The 10,960-nt window shown below is 33.3% G+C and overlaps 1 non-coding gene across 1 annotated transcript; it reads left to right on the plus strand.

The window, feature by feature from the left end:
- Positions 1–449: 449 nt before the first annotated feature.
- On the plus strand, positions 450–554 carry LOC115224614. The gene has a single exon (XR_003882890.1). It is a non-coding gene; the product is annotated as a U6 spliceosomal RNA (small nuclear RNA).
- Positions 555–10,960: the final 10,406 nt, after the last annotated feature.

Raw genomic sequence — 10,960 nt, forward strand, 5'->3', positions numbered from 1 at the left:
TAAGAAAAGAAGAAGAGCGCGACTGTTATTAGTAATAAATAGAGATTGACTCTGTTTATTAAAGTGAAAGTGAAACAAATCATTTTAATAAACAGAGTCAGTCTCTATTTATAACCAACTAGCAGCATAGCCCAGCGTTGCCCAGATATGTAAGAACCCCTAGTAGGCAACGACTTGCGGCTGCAGCTGCGATTAGCAGAAGTATGCTAAGGTTATGTTGTCTGGTCATGTTTTCTCTCGTTGACTGCTTGAAGTGGCGGAATTTATAAATTTTTTTCAGAACTGGGGGGAACTTTTCAAAATTTTCGCTGCGTTAGTTTTGAATTATGACATTGGGCTATGTGTGTGTCAAGTTTCATCAGAATCGGTTGAAAGCCGTGGTCAGGGTGAGGGTACAACCTGACAGGCACACAGACAGACAACCTGCCTTTTATATATAGAGAAGATACATATACTTCGGCAATACATATACTAAAATTGGAACGATACAGAGAAGATTAGCATGGCCCGTGTGCAAGGATGACACGCAAATTCATGAAGCGTTCAATATTCTTTCAAAGGTGGTGCTCCAGCATAGCCACAATCAAATGACTGAAGCAAGTAAAAGAGTAATAACAGTCGCTCTCTTCTTCTTTCTTCACCTTCGTGAAGAGTAACTTCAATCTTGAAATATTATTATTGTTATTATTATTATTATTATTATTATTATTATTATTATTATATTATTATTATTCATGCTTTCGTATAAATTCCTGTTAATTTCTTAATAATTTCTTAACCCTTTAACTGCAAAATTAAATTTCGTAATTATTCCAGTAACGGTGTTAAATATTCTACTGCAAAACAGAATCAGTATTTTCTGTAAGTCCCATTGCCTCAATAAATCTGTCATGTGAACAGAAAGCAGTTCCAAACATGACATTCCCCAACAAAAGATGATACACTGGTATATAAAACTGTTTTCTGCAGTTAAGGCTAATGAAATTTTGATTGGTTATATCTGATTTCGGCAGTAAAAGGTTTAATGTTTCTTTTTTATAAATTTATTTATTTATTGATACAATGAAATATTTTCTAAATTTTTTCACTCAGTTTAATAATTATGAAGTTACTACTGAGTATTTTTTTCTTTCTTCTTTTTTTTTATATATATTTTTTGATGGAGTAAATCAGAAATCCCTGTTTGTCAATTAAATATTTGGAAAAACATTTAAAAAAAAAACTATACGAAAAATCCAAAATAAAATTCTTAAAAAGAAAAACACCTCCAAGAATTTATAAACTAATTCTGGTGTAATTAATCTCCCAGCTGACTTATAACTTTTTTTTTTATTCCAAGTTGCTAGCTTATTTTAGCTCACCTAGGTCTAGGTGACTTTGAGAAAGGCATGAATGTTACATATTCTTGTTATGCTCCACCTGCCTCCATCTTACCAAAGCCAAGCGGCTTTTTTTATCAACAAAATTATGAAATGCCAAACCAGATAGGCACAACTGTGGTGGAAAGGATGTACACACACACACACATATATATACATATATACAAACATTGATATATCCTCTCTCTCTATATATATATATACACTGCATCAGAAATTAATTAGCACTTCTCAATTTCTACATTAAATAGGTTAAATCAATTAACCTATGAGCTGTTCAAAACGTCTTACGCGATGAGAAACTTAGTATGGTGTGATTTCGGTCCTTGCGAGGCGCTACCTATTCTAGTAACAAAGGAAGATTTTGTCTGCATCCGCACTCCAAGTTGTTGTTGCACTGCTATGTCAACATCATAAGGGTGTAGACTCTCAAACTGCTCTGCAAACAACAGTTACGTCATCGTTCTGCGCAACAGTGAACTCGCAACAAGCAATATTCGAGATATGGCCACTAGGTGACAGCACTACTTGAGTGAATAGCAATCAAGGGCTAATTAATTTCTGACGGTAGTGTAGTATATTAAAACAATATACTCACATATTACATGTATATATACTTTAGTTTTTTCCTGTTTGCTTAGAAAAGTTCTAGAATATTTTTTTTCTTGCTAAGTTTTTTTTTGCCTGGAAGTTGTCAAAGTCTGCAGTTAAACATTTGTGATTTACCAGAGCTCCTCCGTCAACCTGCTGACAAGACATTAGATTTAACTGGCACTTTACCCAGAGTTCAGTCTGATTTGCAACCTGCTGATCACAGAATTAAGGCCATGATTTTGCAAGAGCTCAACCTAAAACCTGCTGACAGCAGATTTAATGCCACACACAAAGAAATTTTTTTTTCCTTTTTTCCTTCTTCTTTATCCTGTTTTTATTTTATTTTATTTTTTTTAAGGCATTCAAACTTCTTTAAAATTAAAAAAAAAAATAAAACCATGACGCAAATATATTTTGTATGCACCAAAATATATTTTATATGTTTCAATATGTAATTTATATGTAAAAAAGAAAAAAAAATGAAAAAATATTCGATTCTGAAAAAAAAATGATAGCAAACAAATAGAAAAAAAAAGCATAAATATAAATTTGAGTTGGATAAAATCTGAAAAAAATTATTGACTTTCAACTAAAAACAAAACTAAATTTGTTTCTCAGTGTGTAACATTAATTTATATTTTTTTATTTTTATTTTTGTTAATGTTTAAATATCTTAAATATCCCAAAATATATTTTTCTTTGTTTCACACACACACACATACACACAAAAATATTTTTAAAAAACCAAAAAAAAAATTGAATTCAGATATCGGTTGAAATGATAAAAATATTAATGTTTTTTTCTTGCTTGAAAATAAAAATAAATTTCAAAACAAATTACATTTATCAAACATAATTGTTTCATTTGGACCAAAACATAATTAAAATTCTTAAAATTCTAATTTTCATGCCCAAATTAAATTCACATAGAAGCAACTTTCATAGCCCCCCTCCCCCCATACTAATATTTGTTTTATATATATATATATATATACATATATATATACATACACATATATATGTATGTATACATATATGTATGTATATATATGTATATGTATACATATATATACATATGTATATATATATATATACATACATATATATATATATATATATATATACACACAGACACATATATATTGTACACAAAGCTAAAAGATATGTATATATAAATATATATATGAATTTATGTATACACATACATGCAAACACATATATGATGTATGTATAAATATATATATAATATTCTTAATTTTTTATACATCTGCTTTTCTTCATTTTCAAAATTATTTTAAAAATAATTTAATAAGTTCTGTTTATTTTCCTGAATAATTTTTTATATATACATATATATATATATATATATATATATATATATATTTTCTTTCTCTCTTATTAATCAGTATTCTAAGAATGTCAGTTTTTTGGTGCAACTGATAAAACGGCAGGCAGAATAATGCCTTAAGGCATTTAGTCTGCAGCCCTTTAAGTTTGTACTTTCAAATTCCCACCAAGTTCGTGATCAACTTTACCTTTCATTGTCCAACTTTACCTTCCGTCGTTTCAAGATGTCCAATTAGTGGGTTTGGTGTCATTGACTGTTGTTCGTTCCTTACCAAATTTGGGATCTTCGGTGCCATGTTAGAAATTAATATTATCAAAATGTTGGAATTTGAATGTAATACTACAAAAGAGTTACTCTTGGAATCAAACCTTTGTGAAATTAACTTTAATTTGACATATTACTAGGGCAATTATTTTGTGTGTGTGTGTGTGTGTAGACATTTTTATATATGTATGTATGTATACACATACAGAAAGATGTATATATGCATATATACATACATGTATACATATATATGTATAGGCAAATCATTAGCATTGCCTATACAGCTAAATGCTTTGTAGGCGTGAAACCAGTCATAAGAAGTAACCTTCTAAATATATATATATATATAGGCGCAGGAGTGGCTGTGTGGTAAGTAGCTTGCTAACCAACCAAATGGTTTTGGGTTCAGTCCCACTGCGTGGCACCTTAGGCAAGTGTCTTCTACTATAGCCTCGGGCCAACCAAAGCCTTGTGAGTGGATTTGGTAGACGGAAACTGAAAGAAGCCCATCGTATATATGTATATATATATGTGTGTGTACACGTTTGTGTGTCTGTGTTTGTTCCCCCAACATCGCTTGACAACTGATGCTGGTGTGTTTACGTCCCTGTCACTTAGCAGTTCAGCAAAAGAGACTGATAGAATAAGTACTAGGCTTACAAAGAATAAGTCCTGGGTCGATGTGCTCGACTAAAGGCGGTGCTCCAGCATGGCCGCAGTCAAATGACTGAAACAAGTAAAAGAGTATATATATATATATAAAACACACACACACATATGCATTTTCTTACTTAAGAATATTACATACATGCATATATATATATATATATACACACATACATACATATATGTATATGTTTGTATATATATATATATATAGATATATATATATATATATATATCTGTTTTTCATCACTTACACTGAGTTATAAAGATATTTAATTGAAAACAAAACCAATAAAAATAAACATTGAAAAATAAGTAATAAAGCAAATCAGTTGGTTTTATAACCAAAGACTTGAGTTCCAACTGAAAAATTAAATGTACCTAAAAAAAAAAAAGAAAAAAAACAGAATCCATGTTTTGGCCATTTGGCTAAATATGTTGTGTAAACAGTTTTTATTTCTGTTTTAAAGATCTTTATAGACACAATAATGTTTTTTTTTTTTTTCGTATTTGTACCGAAATTTGAGAAATTTGCCATGTTTGCTGAAAACTCAAAACCTTCTTTATGATATTTGCCCAGACAAATACAAATACAATACATACATATATACATACATATATATAATATATATATATATATTATATTACACACACACACATATTCACACACCTATATATTTATATATATATATATATATATATACAATAATATTTTACATTACTCGATAGTCAAGATATTGTATAGATAAATTTCCTCTATTTACATAATATTGAGGTCTCTTTCTTTCTTTTGTTATCTTACCGTTTTACCAATATATATATTATATATATACACACTTACATATACACATACACGTATGCACACACACACATGCATATATATATATATACAGTTGTGGCCAAAAGTTACGAACATTTTTTTTTTATCAAAAGTGTTAACCCAGTTACTATTCAATTCAAAACAAATATATTTGGACATTTCAGATAAAAATTCTAATTTTCAGACTTATGTTCCAAACTTTTGGTCATGACTATATATAAATGTTTTGAATCTTTTTTTTTTTTAAGCCAAAACAATGCAAGTTTAAAGAATAAATACAAGTGGATGGTTTGTACTCTTACTTTTTATTTCAGTACTTCGGGGTTAGCAAACCTTCAGAGTAATGATATTGTGAGTTGACTTCTCTGTTTTGTTGTGTGTGTGTGTGTGTGTGTGTGTGTGTGTATATACAAGCCTGAAGAAGTGGTTGTAACCCTGAAATATTGAATTAGGTAAAAGTACTAAACATCATCTCGTATTATTTCTTATAATTCACATTGTTTTGGATTTAAAAGATTAAAAACACACACACACACACACATATATAAATATACGTACACATATGCACACACACAAACACAAACACACACACACACACACACACACACACACACACACACACCACATATATATATATATATATGTACACACATGCACACACATGTAAACACACGCTCATACACACAAATAATGCAAGCCTTATGTTTGTAGTCCCCCTTAGATTCTCTCTCTCTCTCTCTCTCCTCTCTCTCCTCTCTGCTTACTGTTATATTTTTTTTTTGTTTTTGTGTTTTTTTTTTTAATGTGGAGATGTGAGATAGAGGATTTAAAACACTGTTCTAATTGGAAATAATTGTTTAAGAGATGTTAATCTAAGGTCTCTCTACTCTGTAGATCATCCTGTTATGCAAAAGAGATATGAAAGTCATCCCAAAGCCATATTGAAATGTCACAACATAAATACTATTAATATTATTATTATTGTCATTAAGGTGAGAGCTGGCAGAATCGTTAGCACACCATGAAAAATGCTTAGCAGCGCTTCATTTATTTTTACATTCTGAGTTCAAATCCCACCAAGGTTGACTTTACTTTTCATCTTTCGGGGGTCGATAAATAAAGTATCAGTTATGCACTGGAGTCAATGTAACTGACTAGTTTCCCCTCCCCACAAATTTCAGGCCTTGTGCCTATAGTAGAAAGGATTATTATTATTATTATTATTAATATTATTATTATTATTAAAGGTGGCAAGCTGGCAGAATCATTAACACACTGGGCAAAATGCTTAGTGGTATTTCATCTGTCTTTACATTCTGAGTTCAAATTCTGCTGAGGTCGACTTTGTATTCCATCCTTTCGAGGTTGATGAAATAAGTACCAGTTGTCTACTGAGGTTGTTGTAATCAACTAACCCCCCGCCGCTATAATGACTGGCCTTGTGCCAAAATTTGAAATCATTAATATTATTATTATTATTTTATTATTATTATTATTATTATCATTATCATTATTATTATTATTATTATTATTATTATTATTATTATTTAAGACAGTGAGCTGGCAGAATTGTTATTGCACTTGGCAAAATGCTTAGCAGCATTACACTCTGATTCTGAGTTCAAATTCTGCCACGGTCGACTTTGCCTTTCACCCCTTCAGGGTCAATAAAATTAGTACCAGTTGGACATTGGGGTCACTGTAATTGACTTACCCCCTTCACCCTGAACTTGCTGTCCATATACCAAAATTTGGAACCATTATTATTATTATTATTATATTATTATTATTATTATTATTATTAAGGCAGCAAGCTGGAGGAATTGTTAGCACACCAGACAAAATGCTTAGTGGTATTTCATCTACCATTAGGTCCTGAGTTCAAATTCCATCGAGGTTGACTTTGCCTTTCGTCTTTTTGGGGGTCGATGAAATAAGTACCAGTTGAACACTGGGGGTTGATGTAATTGACTTAACCCCCTCCCCCCCCAAGATTCTTGCCCTTGCGGTAAAATTTGAAACTATTATCGTCATAATCATCATCATCACTATCATAGACGTCACACAGTATCCAATATCACGAGATTGTTGATTGAAGAAATTGTGTGTGCCAAGGGGTTTGAACAGTTTGTCAAGTCACAACAAGGACCTCAGGCAGACAGTATGATATGCAATATGTGCACAGTTCCAAGTAATGCCGACTTTCGCAATACATCTAGATTGTAGGGTATTTCTAAGGTTTTCAGATGTTTTTTTTTCAGTTTGGGTGGTATCGAACCCAATGCTCCGATGACAATAGGGACAACCTTTATGTTTGACTCTCGTAGCTGCCACATCTTAGCGATCTCAATTCTCAGGTCTCCATATTTACCAACCTTTTCTCTTTCTTTCATGACGATATGCTGATCTCCTGGCACTGCCATGTCGATTATTAGGCACTCTTGTTTGTCCCTCCTAAAGGTTACTATATCTGGCCTTCGGTGCTCTAACACCTTGTCTGTCTGGAAATCAAAGTCCCAGAGGATTTTTGCCTTCCCCTTTTTGTCCATTATTATTATTATTATTATTGTGTGAGAGAGCAGTGCATGCCATCAAAGTGACACTGGGGTAAAATATACGAAGCCCAGTATACCCATCATGACTACCCGTCTGGTAAGGGCACACTAAGCACATGCATCACAACCATATGTGCATGACATGGTGATCTCATATCAAGATAAACAGCGCATGACCTTGCAGGTGGGGCCCAGTTAGAATTTTCTTCTTGTCGAGTAGCCCATCCCGTTCAAAAGGTCCCTGAATAAGGATTGTGTAAGGATGTTGAACGAACCAACCACCCATGTTTCCAAAGGTGAATTATCCAAACCTCCAAGAATTCCTCTCAACACATGTCTATGATGCTCCCCAACTACTTCTGCTCATGATCAGAGATGCACATATCATCAGCCACTAAGAGACATGCTCAACTGGTTAAGATCAAACAACTGACAAGCAAATCTGTGGTATTATTAAAGTGATGGGTTGGCTGAATCATTAGCATGTCAGAAAATTTTTTAGCAGCATTCCATTTGGCTCATTATGCTCTGAGTTCAATTTCTACTGAAGTCGACTTTGCCTTTTATGTTTTTTGGGGTGGGGCGGTTGATAAAATAAGTATCATTTGAGCACTGGAGTTAATGTAAATGGCTTGCCCCCTCCCCTCAAATCTCAAGCCTTGAATCTATGTTTGAAAGGACTGTTATTGCTGTTGTTATTAAGGTGGTGAACCAGTAGAATTGTTACCATGCCGAATTGTCACAGAGTGCTTAGCGGCATTTATCCCAGTTTTGCATTCTTGGTTCAAATGCTGTCAAGGCCAACTTTGCCTTTTATTCTTTCAGGGTCAATAAAATGAGTTCTAGTCAAGCCTTGGAAAGTGAAGTTCCTCCCCGAGTCATATAGATTCATCAGGGCTGGTTTCCATGGTGTATATATTCCCCCTGGAGAGGATGCCAGTCTGTCGCAGGGTTACTCACTTTTGCCTGCTGAGTGGACTGCAACAACGAGGTCCATCTCTGCTCTCCATCACTAGCAGCCCTGAGCCAGTTCTTCCACTGGTAGCAGAAAATTGGTACAAGTGTTTACCACAATCTCAGTGGCCTTCATACTTCAGGATTTTCCTTGTTAGAGTTTTCCATCTGAGTTAACTGCCTGAATTCAACATGGCTTAAAGTCCAATCTGCCCTTATAGACTAAATGTGCACCTGAACACCGAACCATTCAACAGATTATACCAGGTCACATGACAGCAGTAGCATTTAAAAGCAACCTGACATATATACTTAGCATATACATATACATACACATATATGTATTTTATATATATATATATATATATATATATATATATATATCTTTCAACTTCCGTTCTTTCAACATGTGACCTTGTGAGCACCGCCAGCAATTTTTTTTCCTCTGTCTTCCCTTCTCAGGATCTTTCCTTCTCCTTTGTTTCTGACGAAGAACTCCACTAAAACGTTAAACCCTCCTTCTTCCCTTCTTTCCTGAGCGTCCAATAATACTTTATTTGTTCCACGTCCTCGCGTTGCTGTGTTTTTTTTGTGTTTTCTTGTTTGGATTAACTATATATATATATATATATATATACATATATGCGCTCCATCCAAGATTGAGATGAGTACCAGCATTCCCATGTAGCAGGCTTCATAAATGTTGAGAGAATTCTCTGTACATGAAACCATTGGTAGCCTTGTTGATGAAGGAAAAAGAAATAAAGAAAGCTTCTAACAATGTAGAAAATTTACAAACAAAAAATCCCTAATATTTTGGGCGCAAGGCCTATCTTCAGAATGATATGGTCAAATTTACTGTTCAGGCTGCCACTTTTATCAATAGTCATGTTAAACTCCCTCTGTTGCATGATCCTATAGGGTTCTGTGTAGTCCAAAAAGACCTACAGCATAATTATAAATATAAAGTCTTGTGTGTGTGTTTGTATGTGTAAAGGGAATTTGATAACAAGATGTGGAGAACAATCCTGCTTTTAAAATAGTTCCTCGTATTTTTAGCTTGGGGAACCAGGAAGTTTTTTTACGCTGGAAGAGAAACTTGTGACCCTTAAACCCTAATACATAGTCTTTAATCAATATGCAGAAAAAATTTATTGGCCCCTTTTGTCTTATTTTAGGATAGAGAGTATACTTGATGTGAAAAAATTAAAATTAATGTAGGCGCAGGAGTGACTGTGGTAAGTAACTTGCTAACCAACCACATGATTCCAGGTTCAGTCCCACTGCATGGCACCTTGGGCAAGTGTCTTCTGCTATAGCCTCGGGCTAACCAAAACCTTGTGAGTGGATTTGGTAGATGGAAACTGAAAGAAGCCCGTCGTATATATGTATATATATATACCATGTGTGTGTCTGTGTTTGTCCCCCTAGCATTGCTTGACAACCGATGCTGGTGTGTTTATGTCCCCGTTACTTAGCGGTTCGGCAAAAGAGACAGATAGAATAAGTACTGGGCTTACAAAAGAATAGGTCCCGGGGTCGAGTTGCTCGATTAAAAAGGCGGTGCTCCAGCATGGCTGCAGTCAAATGACTGAAACAAGTAAAAGAGTAAAGAGTATCCATCACACACACACACACACAAAGTCCTAAAATGTCAAAAATTCTGTAACAACTACAAGGTGGCCTTGCATGTAATAAAGTCATTCAGTTGTAAGGAAACTCTTAAGAGAACAGTCTGTATTTGAAGCGACCAAGAGCTACCATCTCATATAATAGGGTTAAAAGTAATATGTAGTAATGGTATATCAGTGAAGACCGGTGACCTATTGATTAAGGTGTCACATTTACAAATTACAAGATAGCGGTTTCAATTCCTGAACAAGGTGATACATTATGTTCTTGAGTAAAACACTCAATTTCATTTCGCTCTGCGATTACTTCACCATCAGACACATGGCATACAGTGTACCTGCACAGGTGTGTGTGTATAAATATATATGTATATATAAGAAGCGAAAATATGTGTGTGTGTATCTCTCTTTCTCTCTCTCTCTCTCTCTCTCTATATATATATATATATATATATATATATATATATGTATATTCAAAGGGCAAGACCACTAGGTAGTCGGCCATATGCTAGAAATAGATCACCTACGATCAAACTACAAAGAAAAGAATGTTCTCTAGAGAAAAATTCAGCAGACACCAGAACAATTAGGCGCTATTTATATATATATATATATATATATATATATATATATATATATATATATATATATATATATACAAGAAGCAAAGATGACCAATTTGTTGTTAATAATAAACAATTATTAACTTCTTAATCTCCCTTTTCTTTTCTTATATATATATATGTATA

This window comes from Octopus sinensis, linkage group LG25, assembly GCF_006345805.1.
Source record: "Octopus sinensis linkage group LG25, ASM634580v1, whole genome shotgun sequence".
NCBI lineage: Eukaryota > Metazoa > Mollusca > Cephalopoda > Octopoda > Octopodidae > Octopus > Octopus sinensis.